General features: G+C 43.2%; 1 protein-coding gene and 1 long non-coding RNA gene across 2 annotated transcripts in view; both read left to right on the top strand.

Annotated features, from left to right (window-relative positions):
* The window catches only part of pibf1 (progesterone immunomodulatory binding factor 1), a 105,698-nt gene that overhangs the window by 26,597 nt on the left and 62,796 nt on the right, over window positions 1-16,305 (top strand). The window lies entirely within an intron of this gene.
* Window positions 3,467-11,077, top strand: LOC116974505. The gene is made up of 3 exons (XR_004412375.1): window positions 3,467-3,477; window positions 10,562-10,623; window positions 11,007-11,077. It is a non-coding gene; the product is annotated as an uncharacterized LOC116974505 (long non-coding RNA).

Below are 16,305 nucleotides of genomic sequence, written 5' to 3'. Positions count from 1 at the left end.
TAAGGAAGACATAAATAATCTGCCGGAAATAGCAGGGGACTCGCGGGTCAAAGGAGTTGGAGGAATTGAGTGAAATCCAGGTTAAGGCCAGGGAAGTGGTGTTGGGTAAATTAAATGGATTAAAGGCCGTATAAATCCCCAGGGCCAGTAGGCTGCATCCCAGAGTACTTAAGGAAGTAGCTCCAGAAATAGTGGATGCATTAGTAATAATCTTTCAAAACTCTTTAGTTCTGGAGTAGTTTCCTGAGGATTGGCGGGTAGCAAACGTAACCCCACTTTTTAAGAAGGGAGGGAGAGAGAAAACGGGGAATTACAGACCAGTTAGTCTAACATCGGTAGTGGGGAAACTGCTAGAGTCAGTTATTAAAGATGGGATAGCAGCACATTTGGAAAGTGGTGAAATCATTGGACAAAGTCAGCATGGATTTACAAAAGGTAAATCATGTCTGACGAATCTTATAGAATTTTTCGAAGATGTAACTAGTAGCGTGGATAGGGAGACCCAGTTCCCATATAGCCTGTAGTCCTTGTGTAGACAGATCGTCGGTCTGAACCAAAGGTACTACAGAGAGAGACATGGTGCTGGAGTGTAAAGAAGTGTTTTCAACACACTGTGACTTTACTTCTTTTATTCATACTGTGGCATTACAGAGAGCACTAGCTGTACGTGGTCTGTCACGGAAACTAGAGAGAGATATGTGGGTGGGGAGGTTGTAATTATACTTGTGATATGGGGAGTGGTTAGTAGTGATGAGGTAACTATATTAAGGGTCACATGCATATATCATCTACATCTTTCCCCTTGGAAATGAAAGACAAACAAAGTAGTGACAGGGCGACCACGTCTCATGCGCTAGAAATAGTTAAGCAAAATCGCCATAGCGGACAGGCGGTTTGACAACACGTCCCGACCGGGTTCGCATCTCGCCATCTCCCCTCCCTGCAGGAACAAGTGGAGGCAGTACGGCAACAGGTGCAGACGGCCGAACTGGAACAGGGGAGCCGGGAGGGGACGGAGAAGACAAGGGCAGAAGGGCATGAGAGGATGCGGGGCTCGCAGTGGACTGCGCGCGGGCAGGCGAAGGAGGGTGAACCGGAGGGGGATCGGACGGATAGAGCTGGGAGGGTAGAGACCGTGGCATGCGAGGAGCGATGGGCCGAGCATCGCCTGGAGGGTGAAATTGCAGCGGGGGAGCAAAAGGATCTGCTGGTGGTGGTCGCGGCTCGTTGACAAGCCGCAGATGTTGGCGGGACCGGCGGTAGATGGTTCCTGCATGGTCGATGTGATAGGATCGAGGCGACCCAGCAGAGGCGACTATGGTAGCGAGGCGGGAGTGACCGGTGGAGGTCTGCATGCGGACAACTTGACCGGGGAAAAGGCGCGGCAGGGGGGCGGCAGGACTTGTCATGGGAACGTTTCTGGACATCGCGCTTAAAGGCAATGCGCTCCTGAACAGCAGCGGGCTTGAGGACAGAGGGGATGAGTGAGCGCTGGGCCACCGGGATCGGAGGTCTGGTAGTGCGAGACCTGAGCAGGGGAGCCCATGGCAGGTTCACGGGATATGTTGCGAAGGTTGAGGAGGGCTAGAAATAAGTCAGAGTTGGACAAACTACATTGTTCCAGTAAGTTCTTTGCACTGCGAACGGCGCGCTCGGCCAGACCGTTGCTTTGCGGGTACTCAGGGCTGCTGGTGAAATGGCGGAAGTTCCAGCTGGTTGCGAAAACCCTAAACTCGGAGCTTGTGAATTGGCTGCCGTTGTCCGACTGCAGGCTGGCCGGGGTGCCAAAGGTAGAGAAATGGCGGCGCAGCTTATCGACAACGGCCGAAGAGGTCAGGGAATGCAGCTGGTCAACCTCGAACCAGTTGGAGTAGGAGTCGACAAGTACCAGGAAGTGTTTGCCTCGCCACTCGAAAATGTCAGTGGCAACCGCCAGCCAGGGCAGTTCGGGTGCAGGCTGCTGCAGAAGCGGCTGTCGTTGCTGGTGGGGGGCGAGGCTGTTGCAAATGAAACACGAGGAGACCCTCTCCCGGATGTATTGAGCCATACCAGGCCAGTAGAACTGGCTCTAGGCGTGAGACAAGGTGGCTTCGGCCCCAGGATGACCGTTATGAGCAGCCTGAAAATAGTGGTCGTGCAGAGCAGCAGGCACTACCACCTTGTGTCCTTTCACGACCACGCCGTCGTGGAGTATGAGCTCATCACGGACCAGGAAGTAGGGCACGGCGCCAGCCAGCAGAGCGGAACGACGGTCGGGCCAGCCCTGCTGGATGATGGCAGCAAGCTGTTGCAGGGCAGGATCATCGGCAGTGTGCTCGACCAGGGACTTCATCTGCTGTGAAGGGACAATATTGACATTGAGCACCATCAGGTCAGACATTTCATAGGGGTGGCGATCGGTGGATGTTAGCGGGGCGCGGGATAGCGTGTCGGCCACGAACATGTCTTTGCCTTTTCGGAAAACGACGTTGAAAGTGAAACGCTGGAGCTGCAGCATCATGCGCTGCAGGCGGGATGAGGCAACGTGGATCGACTTGTTGAGGATGGTGACAAGCGGCTAGTGATCAGTTTCAATGGTGAAAGTGTTGCATAGTATATTGGAGCATGTAATTTGGAGCAAGCAAACACCACGGCCAGTAGCTCCTTCTCGATCTGTGCGTAGTGCTGTTCGGCAGGGGTCATGGTACGGGACGATTAGGAGACTGGCAGTTGCAGGCCGTCATGGAGCTGTAGACAAGCGGCACCGAGCCCGAACTGAGAGGCGTCGCAGGTGATAATAATGGGACGTTGCAGGTCAAAAAATTTAAGTGTGGGGGTACTGATCAGCTTGGACTTAAGGATGTCAAAAGCTTTTTGGTGTTGAGGGAACCAAGCCCAGGCCGTGTCCTTCTTTATCAAATCCCTCAGGGGAGCACTCTGCTCGCTGAGGTCGGGGATGAACTTCCCCAGGTAGTTTACCATGCCCAGGAAACGTTGCAGGCTGGGCACATCAGTGGGTGATGACATCTCGGAGATGGCAGCCGTTTTCTGTGGGTCGGGTTTCAGCCCCGAGGCGGTGAATACATGTCCAACATATGTGACCTCGGGGACGCGGAATCGGCACTTCTTGGGGTTGAGTTTCAAGTTGATCTTCCGGGCCCGGTCTAGGACTTGGCGGAGGTTGAAATCGTGCTCAGTGACATCCTTACCGTAGACCAGGATGTCGTCAACGATGATGGCACACGGTAGACCGGTAAACAGTTGCTTCATTGTCCGTTGGAACACCTCGCTGGCAGAGTTGATTCCGAATGGCATTCGGAGGAACTTAAATCTGCCGAAGGGGGTGCTGAAAGTTGTCAGGTTGGAGGAATGCTCGTCAAGTGGTATCTGCCAGAAGGAGCTCTTGGCATCGAGGACAGAAAAGATTGTGGCCGGACCAACCTGTGCAGCGACGTCCTCTACTGTTCTCATGGGGTAGTGCGGGCGTTTGATGGCAAGGTTTAGGTCTTTGGGGTTGATGTAAATGCGTATTTCGCTTTTGTCCTTTTTCGCGGCAACAACCATGGTGGAGACCCACTTGGTGGGTTCGCTGACCGCCTTTAGGATGCCCATTTTTACCATGCTGTGCAGCGTCGATTCTACTTTTCTCTTCATGGCGAAGGAGACAGGTTGTGGCGCACGGACCACTGGCTCGACCTTGCGGTCGACGACAATCTTGTAGTTGTAGGGCAGCTTGCCCAGCTCGTCATCAAAGCAGTCAGGATATTCAGCCAACGGGTCCATTAGGGCCTGCACCTTGGGGATGTGGAAGGAGACCAGGCCCAGGTCCTGGCATGCTTGGTTGCCCAACAGGGTAATGCAGTTGGAATTGAGAAGATAGAAAGTGAGGGGCCGAGAGGTCTCCAGTATCTTGCAGCGCAGAGTTGCCTTTCCCACAGGAACAAGAACCCCTCCCCCGTATGCGTGCAAAGTGGAGCGATCAGAAGTAACTTGCTCATTGGACCTAATCTTATTGAAGAGGATTGTTGACATAACATTCGCAACAGCTCCGGTATCTAACTTAGCGGTGAAGGTCGAGTTGTTCACAGTTACACGAACTGAAGGGTCTGTTATCACTGCAGGTGCATCCAACACAGAAAAAATGCTGGTCTCCCCCTGAGAGGAACCAGATTCAGATACAGGGAGTTCTTGAGATGGTACTGGGAACCGAGCTCGCTATCAGTTTGCTCCAAGTTGTTTAACATACGCCTTGGAGCAGCAGGAGGCTTCCCACGGGAACGGCAGGCAGCAGAAAAATGGTTTAGTTTCTTGCAGTAATTGCACGTTTTGCCCAAAGCAGGGCATACATTGTACTGATGAGTGGCAAAGTTACAATTGGGGCACCTTAGCTGGGTACGTCCCCCGGGAGCAGTGCCGGACCTCGGGGATCGTGGCGGGGTAGGGTTCTGCCAAGGGCGGGTAACGCTGGCAAAGTTAATGTCCTGATCAGCCGGAGACACTGCCGAAGTGACGGCTTCGGACAAACGGCAGGCATGCATAGCCTCGTTAAAAGACAGGTCGGGCTTGCGCAAAAGTTCAGCCCTTAGCTTTTCATCGCGGAGACCGTAAACCAGAAGGTCCCTGGTCAGCTCCTCGGGGGTCAGCGTCTCAAGGCGGCACCGTCTGGCCAGGTGTCGCAGTGCAGCAACATAGTTCTCAGCAGATTCACCAGGGTGCTGACGCCGCCCGAACAGTTTGAAACGTTCTAAAATGCAATTAGTCGGAATGTCGCAAATCGCGGTAAACTTAGCCAATAAACATACCGGGTCCCGAACAGATTCACCCGCAGCGTAGACGAAGAAGTCTGACCGAGCCAGGTCATCGGGACCAGCCAGGTTAAGGAGTAGAGAAGCTTGGACGGCAGGAGTAGCGGCAGGATGAGCGATTGTGACATAGTGGTCGAAGTCACGTCTAAAGACATCCCATCGATGGGCAATGTCTGCATCGAAAACGAGCACATCGGGTTTGCGGCAAGAAGTGGCCATAACGAGGAAAAAAGAGGGGGTAACAGAAAACTGGGGCAAAATTAAAGTAACAACCGATAAACATGAGGCGCAAGGGTAAGAGGTTTGACACCATGTAAAGAAGTGTTTTCAACACACTGTGACTTTACTTCTTTTATTCATACTGTGGCATTACAGAGAGCACTAGCTGTACGTGGTCTGTCACGGAAACTAGAGAGAGATATGTGGGTGGGGAGGTTGTAATTATACTTGTGATATGGGGAGTGGTTAGTAGTGATGAGGTAACTATATTAAGGGTCGCATGCATATATCATCTACAGGAGTAACTTAGCAGGTCTGGCAGCATCTCTGGAGGAAAAAGATAGGTGAAGATTCCAGTCGGACCCCTTCTTCAGATACTGTGTTGAGTTTGACTGATCAGGACAACTCCTCCTCCAGTATTGATGTTCATGCCACCCTCTCATCATTCCCATTGAACATCTGTGCAGCTGATCACACAGTTCCCAACTGGGCCTCCCTGCTGTGGCCATCGGCATCGTATTTCTTTGTTGTTATCTTGTCACATAGGGCGAAATTGTCAGACTGTGATGTCAGTTATTTGTTCTTTGGATACATAGGCCATGGAAAGGATTATCATTCCACAGCCCCCCTGTTAATTATATGCTTTCAGTCGGAGGTTTCCTACTCAACAGATTCTACTGTATTCTTGATACAATTTGCAGGTAGCTCTGCTATAACACGAGTTGCATTCCTAAGAAACCTTGTGTCATAGAAAATCGCATTATAAAGAGATGTCAAATCATGTAACGAGGGCACGGTGTTGGAGACTTTCAGATTTGCAATACTCAGTTATTTTGCCTGTAGGAATTTCAAAATTAAAGGTCTTTTCAACAGCAATAAACTTATTTTTGTTGCAGCTAAAAATATGAAAGAATGTATGTTAGTTTGTTTAACGGTATTATTGCACAAGTGTAAATAGAAGCAGTCATGTGTCAATTTCAATTGCCACGTGTGGTTACAGTAACAGCTCTGTTCTTAAGAGACAATGGTGTCTGATTACTGCAGGGAAATATTTATTTCCCCAATGCTGATCCAAGACAACTTTTTCTTCTGCTTGTCAATTTCCAAAGTAACTTTTAAGTGATTCTCTAGTTCCCAGTCAAAATCGCATTATAACCAAACAAATCTGCCTGCATTATGTAAATAGTATTCCTTGATTTATCACTCGCATATATCTAATTTGTGTTTGGAAACACATCATGTTTTACACTTACATTGATTCTGGAGGGTCAGGGAAGACCTGATAGAAGGATATAAAGTAATGAGTGACATAAATAAAACTATAAGAACTTTTTTCCCCATGATGGAAATGTCAAATACTGGTGGGAATAACTTTAAGATGAGAGGGGCAAAGTTTAAAGGAGATGTGTGGTGCAAGGTTTTGTTTACACGGAGATACTGGTGAATGTTGGACGAGGTGCCAGGAGTGGCGATGGAGGCAGATATACACTGTGATCAACTGTGTAAAAGGAAAACCATAGCTGCCCAAATGAAAAATGGAAAGAAAAAACATCATTGATTTACCATTATTGAAATCCTTTAATCCTTTCCATCAACTCCAACATTTGTTAATAAGGCAGACTTTGTTCAATTCATTCCTTGATGTGTCTTGATACTGAAAAGTGGTTTGTTTCAAACTCGTGGATTTTATGTTGCAATTATGCTTCATATCTGTTGGTTGGTTGATAGTTAGTCAGGGTTATTATTATCGTATCATTGTGCAGTCTAGCATTGGAAGGGAAATAGCATATTAAAAGTAAAGTACACCATTAACATGTGTTACAGGGGGACAATAAAATACTCTCATATTCTGTTGGCTTTTATCTATCAGTAGAAATCACATGGGAAGAGAAGCACACAGTGTACATGGTTTGAATATATATAGAGCTCTTTCTTCAGCTCAGCCACCAACAATATGAGAGACGTATTCCCAGCTGCCTGATCCTGTCATTGCATTAATCATTAATTTAGGCATCTGTGAATAATTGTCTCAATTTTCTTCGAGTTTTGTTTTATATGGCTGACTTCTCCACCCAAACTGAGTCCTTGTTATTCACGCGGGATAGGTGAAAGCAGATCCTGCAAATAACAAAACAGGAATACCAATAAGGCTATCGGCCTTGACTCTGAGACTGCATGATATTCAGTGGCCAATGTCTACATGCATATAATAACTTCTACGTAAGTTTTGGTGTGTGAGTGTCAACTTATATGTAAACCTAACATTCTAGCCACCTCCACCCCTTGTGTTCCTAACCCAAGCCCCAGCTGCACAATGCCAGCAGAAGACATTAAATGCAACCCATTTGGGAAGCAAGGCACCACTGGAGAGGACTCAAGAGAAAGGCAAAATACTTTCTAAAATCTCAGTAATAGCCAATCTCACAAGCATGCAGGCCTCTGAATACCAAGTCAACAGATTATGCGGATTTAAGAGTTTTTTTCACATTCATTCAGCTTGGCACTGTTTCTTCTAAGCCATTTATATTATGTGCATGGGAATTCCTTGGATATTTTTAAATGACTTTGATATTCTTATCTGGCTACCATATTAATTTGACCAAAGGCCATTTTTACACCAAGATCGGTTTAATTAAGAGATGTCTGAATATAAATCATTTTATTTTGCTGGCAGAGGGCTTAAATTGGGAGTGATGTATGTATGTGAATTAACTCATCACTGCACATGCACAAATCTTGTGTAGGCATTTTATTTTGGTCTTGATATGGAATAAGAAGAATCTTAGCTAAGGATAACATGTGATCCTTAATGGCATGCAAGTGATACCATAAATAGAAATTAGGAAATGACAGGCTAATGATCATCTACTTGCGTCTTCTCAATTGGGGATGTGGATTATAAAATAAAGATATAAGAAAAATTAAAAATAAATCAAATAAAAGGTACAAAGTACACACTGTCCGAGTAAAACATAATGATGTACATGCTTTACTAATAGTTCAATACTAATTTCTGGTGATTTCCACACCCTGATGTATTAAAATAAGTGCCTGAGGAAATTGTCAATGCAATATTCTGAAGCACTTTTAATCCTGGAATTGTACCTGATTGGAAAACTGCACTGTCAGTCTATTATTCAGAGTGAGGAGACAGAGATTAACTTTACAGTTATAGTCTGTCCAAAGTCAATTGAGGGAAATGTGCTAGGTTCATTTATTAGGGATGGAGTATTCGGAATGTATCATGAGTAACAAATTATTTATTATTGGTAGACAGGGCGTCCGATAAACTTAGTTACATTTTTACGGAAGTAACCAATGTGGTATGTGAATTTAATGTGGTCAAATCAAGAAAGCATTAAACGATCATCTACATAAGAGACAAAAAAAATGCCAGTACCTTAAACTGTAGGCGCCTATTAGAAGGAAATTAGTTTGTAATTTCCAATTGGAGTAAAGAGCATGAATTTAAAATGGCATGGTATTACTATTGTCTGTCTACAGGTCTGTACTGTGGCCGCAGCTTATCACTGTTGGAAAAGGGAATCAATGCCCTCATTATTTAAACACTCTATATTGTATCTTTAGTTAAACATCTTTCTGAAATGATTTCTCACGTTAATCTTTTTGTAACCTTTTAAAATTTGATATTGTAGCTGACCTTAATCATGCCATCATGAAAGTGTGAAATTTCTGTTGTTACTAAGTTTTTTACAGATTAACAGTTTTTCTTTTGATTTGAACCTTTAAAAAAGCTATTTGAACCCCTGACATAATACATAATGTTCTAGGCCTTTAAGAAAGAATAATAATTAGTTTGGCATCGATGGGAAACAAGGTTGAACATGTTTGTTGCAAATAGGGATAGATTGGCACATTTTAGGGTAATATCGACCTGTGCAAACTAATACCAACTCAGGGTATCAGAAAGAAAATCCCTGTGTATAGTCTTGCATTGATTATTATATGTGGTGTTTTGAATCAATGATGCACTGTAATTTATAGTTCAGCCAGACACCATTACTGCCACTCCAGAAAGAATATCGACAACATTTAGGATTGATCTGGTGTGAAAAAAACACAAAAGATAAAAGCTTAAAAATTCTGTATCTCTGCTTTAGGAGCTTTAAATAACGTAACATGGCTGCACTTTTTTTGCTGCATCATTAGAATTTATTTTAATTATGGTCCTGGTGTAATAGCGAAAAGATTTATGATAAGGGAAGTGATATGTGTGACTGCCTCAATTTTGCACAGCTGTTAGAACTTAGTTGTATAATTAACATGCAAGAGTTCAGCCTTTGCAGAAAACCACATCACAGTGCTGTGTGTGATTGACGGAGAAAATTGAGGCTGGGAGGCCAGGAACTTTTATTCCAGATTCATGGACTGATCAAGAGACTGTTTGCTTGGAGCTTGAGGTGGTATATGGAGTTGAAATCACGAAGAATGCCAGACCAATGCTTAAAAATATATTTTGATCAAAATGCTGAAGTTGCTGGAAATCCAAGCAAAAAAATAAAATTTGCTAAAAGCACTCAGTAGGTCAGGCAGCATCAGTGGAGAGAGAAATTGAATCTTTTTTTTGTATTATTGATTCTCAGCCACGATTAGAGAAGTGGGAAAAGAAGCTTATGTTAAGTTGCAAAGTAGGAATGTTTGTGATAGTGATAGAAAGTTGTGACGGTAAAAGCTTCTTTATAAGATGGCAGTTGATGACCGTAAAGAAAAAAAAAATTATTTGAAAGAGAAAGGTACAGATAGATCTTGGGAGAGCGAGGAAAGAAAACAGGTTATTCAATTCAGTATTATGTCCTGAAGGTTGCCAGGTACCCAAACTATTCCTCGATCTTACATTGGGCATCTTGGACTAATGTATTGGACTAAGGCCAAGGAATGAGAGATTCGAGTGGAAGTGGGATGTAGACATTAAGTGACAGGAGACTAGATCAAAAGTTTCAAGTTTTTAGGAGTAAACTAGACTAAGTGGGACACGTTGGGTCCCAGCATCATATGGGAGGGCTGGTTCCCCCAACGCAATATTCCACCTCTCCACCAATTCCAATATTGGTGGCCAGTGGGGTAGGGGGGGGGGGGGCTTTCTGGACCACTAGTATGGGTGTTATGGGACTGGTTCCCAGAGGGCTAGTATGAGCATTGTGGGCCGAATGGATACTTGGGCTGACGGCTCAGTCACCCAAGCCTGTTGTGCTGGCAGCTCACACATGGCTGGTGGGCTGGCAGTTGACTCATGGCTATTCCTTGAAATTCCATTTCAAGCAGGGTGCAAGGCCACCAAATTCAAGTGCAGTTTCTTACCACTTCAAGCAGGGTGCAAGGCTACCAAATTCAAGTGCAGTTTCATATAATTTCAAGCAGGGTGCAGGGCCAGTAAAGACAGCGAGTCGTGACCTCTCCCTCCATCTTGCAGAGACTGAGCCACGCCCACACTTCTTGGTTTTATATTCCCTCCCTCTCCCACCAGAAGGGGCTGGCCTTCATGGTGTGATTGACAGGAGAGAGAATCTCAACATTTTTAAACACTAATAACACTAAAGAATCCTAGGCACCTGATGAGCGTAGGGGGACTGAGTAACATGGCCAAAAATCACAGCCGTACGTGGTAACGTTTTTTCTAAAATCAATATAAAGCGCAAACAGGAAGTGGTCAAGATTAGACTTTGAATTATATAGAAGGCAATGCAATTTTAATTAGGCAAGGCAACTTTAATTAGGCAACACATCTTTAGCATTTCCAAGCCAAAGGCAACACAGCTTTAGCATTTCCAAACTATATTTTCAAACCACATTAAACCACTCACAGTTTAATAGACATGTTATTCGGGAGTGGCCGAAGGGAAGGGGAGTGGCCTTCAGGAGAGAGAATCTCAACATTTTTGAAACACTAATAAATCTTTTATTTTTAATCGATGGGAAAAATCCTCTTGTCCTGCGTAGTGGAGGGGGAATCTGAGTAAAATGGCCAAAAATCACAGCCGTGAGTGGCAGCGTTTTTTCTAAAATCAATATACAGAACAACAGGAAGTGGTCAAGATCTGACTTTTAGTAATATACTAGACTAAGTGGGACCCGTTGGGTCCCAGCATCACACAGGAGGGCTGGTCATCCAACGCAATATTCCACCTCTCCACCAATTCTAATATTGGTGACCAGTTGGGGGGGGGGGGGCTTTCTGGAGCGCTAGTATGGGTGTTGTGGGCTGAAGGGACTGGTTTCCAGAGGGCTAGTATGCAAATTGTGCGCCAAATGGATTCTTGGGCTGGCGTCTCAGTCAATCAAGCCTGTTGTGCTGGCAACTCACTCACGGCTGGTGGGCTGGTAGTTGACTCACGGCTAATCCTTGAAATTCTATTTCAAGCAGGGTATAAGGCCACCAAATTCAAGTGCAGTTTCTTACCACTTCTAGCAGGGTGCAAGGCCACCAAATTCAAGTGACGTCTCCCTCCTCCATCTTGCAGAGACTGAGCCACACCCACATTTTCGGGTTTTATAACCCCTCCCCCCCCCCCCCCCCACCAGAAAAGGTGTGGCTTTCATGGAGTGATTGACAGGAGAGAGATTCTCAACATTTTTTAAAAAACTAATAACTAATAACTAATTTTTCATTGATGGGAAGAATTCTCTGCACCTGCCCAGCGGAGGGGGGACTGAGTAAGATGGCCAAAACTCACAGCCGTAAGTGGTAGCGTTTTATCTAAAATCAATATACAGTGCAAACAGGAAGTAAGTGCATTTACATTAGTGCCTTTCAACTTCAAGCCAATGCACCCACGGCACCATTTGCAGTAAGGAGTGCATTTCAACTTCATGCCACCATTTGCAGTAAGAGGTGCCTTTCAACTTCATGCCACCATTTGCAGTGCCTTTCAACTTAATGGCAAAGCACCCAAGCTACAATTTGCAGTAAGTAGTGCCTTTCAACTAAATGCCAAAACACCCAAGCCACCATTTGCAGTAAGTAGTGCCTTTCAACTTCAAGCCAATGCACCCACGCCCCCATTTGCAGTAAATAATGCATTTTAACTTCAAGCCATTGCACCCAAGCCACCATCTGCAGTAAGTAGTGCCTTTCAACTTCAAGCCACACCCAAGCCACCATTTGCAGTATGTAGTGCCTTTCAACTCCATGCCACCATTTGCAATAAGTGGTGTATTTCAACTTCAAGCCACACCCAAGCTATCATTTGCAGTAAGTAGTGCCTTTCAACTTCATGTCACCATTTGCAGTAAGTGGTGTCTTTCAACTTCAAGCCACACCCAAGCTAACATTTGCAGTAAGTAGTGCCTTTCAACTTCAAGCCAAAACTCCCAAGCCTCCATTTGCAGTAATAGTGCCTTTCAACTTCAAGCCAAAGCAACCAAGCCACCATTTGCAGTAATAGTGCCTTTCAACTTCATGCCAAAGCAACCAAGCCACCATTTGCAGTAATAGTGCCTTCCAACTTCAAACCAAAGCTCCCAAGCCACCATTTGCAGTAAGTAGTGCTTTCAACTTCAAGCCAAAGCACCCAAGCCACCATTTGCAGGAAGTAGTGCCTTTCAACTTCAAGCCAAAACAACCAATCCACCATTTGCAGTAAGTAGTGCATTTCAACTTCATGCCACCATTTGCAGTAAGTGGTGTCTTTCAACTTCAAGCCACACCCAAGCCACCATTTGCAGTAAGTAGTACCTTTCAACTTCAAACCAAAGCAACCAAGCCACCATTTGTAGTAAGAAGTGCCTTTCAACTTCAAGCCAAGGCAACCAAGCCACCATTTGCAGTAAGTAGTGCCTTTCAACTTCAAGCCAAAGCAACCAAGCCACCATTTGCAGTAATAGTGCCTTTCAACTTCAAGCCACCATTTGCAGTAAGTAGTGCCTTTCAACTTCAAGCCAAAGCAACCAATCCACCATTTGCAGTAAGTAGTGCCTTTCAACTTCATGCCACACCCAAGCCACCATTTGCAGTAAGTAGTGCCTTTCAACTTCAAGCCAAAGCAACCAAGCCACCATTTGCAGTAAGTAGTGCCTTTCAACTTCAAGCCAAAGCAACCAAGCCACCATTTGCAGTAATAGTGCCTTTCAACTTCAAGCCAAAGCTCCCAAGCCACCATTTGCAGTAAATAGTGCCTTTCAACCATGCCACCATTTGCAGTAAGTAGTGCCTTTCAATTTCAAGACACACCCAAGCCAAGCCAACCAGGGGAGGGAGGAGGGGAGGGCGCTTACTGGAGCGCTAGTATGAACCATTTTAGAACCAATAGACATTTGTTTTGCAAGCTTTAGAACCAATAGAGACACTTTTTGCAAGCTTTAGAACCAATAGACAATTTTTGCAAGTTTTAGAACCAATAGACATTTTTTTGCAAGCTTTAGAACCAATAGTCATTTTTTTTGCAAGCTTTAGAACTAATAGACATTTTTTTGCAAGCTTTAGAATCAATAGACATTTTTTTGCAAGCTTTAAACCAATAGACATTGTTTTGAAAGCTTTAGAACCAATAGACATTTTTCTGTAAGCTTTAGAACCAATAGACATTTTTTGCAACCTTTAGAACCAATAGAGACACTTTTTGCAAGCTTTAGAACCAATAGACATTTTTTGTAAGCTTTAGAACCAATAGACATTGTTTTTGCAAGCTTTAGAACCATTAGACACATTCTTTTTTTTTCTTCTTTTTTTTTTTTAATTTCTTTTTTTTTTGTTTATTTTATTAGAAGTTAATACAGTACAAAACAGTACAGTGGAACCTAATTTTAGGTGCCAACTATGTCATACCGTAATCCATACTATGTACAACCTCTAGTTTTATGTTATGAGAAGGAAGTAAGCAAGACAAGAAAAAGAAAACAATAGAAAGGGGAAAAAGTGGAAAAATAGATGGTAGAGAGTAGAAAAACGTGAAGTGTGTATATAAAAAATTAAAAAAATAAAAAAGAAAAAGTGGAAAGTAGAAATAGGAGAGAAGGCCCCTTAAAAGAGAATTTTTCAAATCTGTATTCGGAGATGTAGATCTATCCACGTCATGAACTGAAATCAGCAATCCTTATGCATCACATGATTCCAAAAAGTCGATGAAAGGAGACCAACTCCTTAAGAATTGGTCATATTTATCTATCAGTCGGAGTCTCATTTCTTCAAGGCGTGCTATGTCCATCATATTCCTAATCCACATTTTAACAGTTGGTATGGTTGTATTTTTCCAAAATTTAAGTATCAATTTCTTTCCAATTATTAACCCATAATTAAAAAAAACATTTTGGTCTTTATTTAAATAGGTATCTTCTCCTATTATTCCAAATATAATCCATTCCATTTTGGGTTCTATTCTTGACTTGAAAAGCTTTGTAAATATATCAAATATATCACTCCAAAATTTATTCAACTTTGTACATCCTACAAATGAATGTGTTATATTAGCGTTTTGAAACAAACATTTATCGCATCTGGGAGAGACGTTTGGATAAAATGTATTCAACCTCGTTTTTGAATAATATAGTCTTGTAATGATTTGAATTGAATTAAATTATGTCTTGCATTAATAGAACAGTTATGTGTATTCATCAAATACTTTTCCCATCTATCCTTTGAGATCTTTATCATTAGCTCATGTGCCCAATCTTCCCTTAGTGCTTCTGTTGAGGGTGATTCTCATTTAATATATTATTATAAAAGTATGATATTAATTTTTGTGAATCAGCCTAAATATTCATTGCTTCTTCTAAAGGGTCTAAAAATATAGTTTGAAATCTATGTGTATATTTCTTCATAAAGTCACATACCTGTATATATTTAAAATATTGATTATCCTTCAATTTTAATTTTAATTTTAATTGTTGAAATGATAACAGTTTGCCCAATTCATACATATCCCCTACTTTCCTAATCCCCAGTCTATCCCATTGTTGATATGTGTTATCGATGAGAGAAGGTTTGAATGCGGGGTTGTGGTGTTAGTACTGATAAATTATTTAATTTCAAGGATACTTTTATTTGTTTCCAAATTCTTATTATATTGTGAATAATTAGGTTCTTCTTATATGTTATACTATTCAATTTTATCGGTGAGAGCAGGATCGTTCCTATATCGTGCGGATAGCACTCCTCTTTCTCCATTCTTATCCACTCCAACTGCTGAGTGGAACTATCCAGCCAGTACATTATGTTCTTAATATGCACTGCCCAGTAGTAATACATAAAGTTAGGTAATGATAAACCCCCAACTTCTTTAGATTTGCACAAATGCTTTCGTTGAATTCTATGTGTTCTGTAATCCCATATAAAATTAGTGATAGTGGAATCTAGTTTTTTGAAAAAATATTTTGGAATATATATTGGGATCACTTGAAACAAATATATTAATTGTGGTAAGAAAGTCATTTTTATAGCGTTAATTCTACCTATCAATGAGAGCGGAAGCGTTTTCCAAAATTTAATCATATCATTCAGTTTATTTAATAGTGGTATAAAATTGGCACTAAATAATGATTTGTGTCTTCTCGTAATTTATTCAAAGATACCCAGATACTTGAATTTTTCTGTTGCTATTTTGAAGGGGAATTTTAGTAAGTGTAATAGACACATTCTGCAAGCATTTTAGAACCACTAAGGGCACTTACATTTGAGTAGACATGTGTTCAGTGTTATTCACAGCTCAGAGAAACGTGACCCTCTGCCTTCCTCCATCTTGAAGAGTGAGTGAGGCACACCACTTCCTGGTTTTATAGTCCCTCCGCCCTGCCGCCAGTGGGGGCAGCAGAGAGAATGGGGAATTTTGTAAAATCATTAATATCTCTGTCATTTTTAATCGACGGGAAAAATCCTCCGCACACATGCGGCGGAGGGGGGCTCTGAGCAAGGTGGCCAAAAATGACGGCCGTAGGTGGCGGCGTTTTCTCGGAAATCGCAGCACAGATGGCGAAAACCGGTCAAGAACAGACTTTTAGTAATATAGATAGATAGATAGATAAGATATCACTGGGAACTTGTCCTGCACTAGCCATATCGAAGTAATAGCTAAGGAAGAACACCAACTCCTCTACTTCCTTAGTCTGAGGAAATTCAGCATGTCCCCAACAGCTCTCATTAACTTCTACGGATGCGGCATAGAAAGCATTTTATCGAGATGCACCACAGCATGGTTTTGGAACAGCTCCATCCAAGACCGCAATAAATTGCAGAGAGTTGTGGGCATAATCCAGACCATCACGCAGACCAACAAACTGTGCATTGACTCCATCCACACATTACACTGCCTTGGCAAGACCATTGGTATAATCAAGGACGAGTCTCACCCGT

The sequence above is a fragment of the Amblyraja radiata genome, chromosome 6, assembly GCF_010909765.2.
Source record: "Amblyraja radiata isolate CabotCenter1 chromosome 6, sAmbRad1.1.pri, whole genome shotgun sequence".
NCBI classification, from domain to species: domain Eukaryota; kingdom Metazoa; phylum Chordata; class Chondrichthyes; order Rajiformes; family Rajidae; genus Amblyraja; species Amblyraja radiata.
The sequence above is the reverse complement of the archived record's forward strand: the minus strand, read 5'-3'. Positions and strand labels throughout refer to the sequence as shown.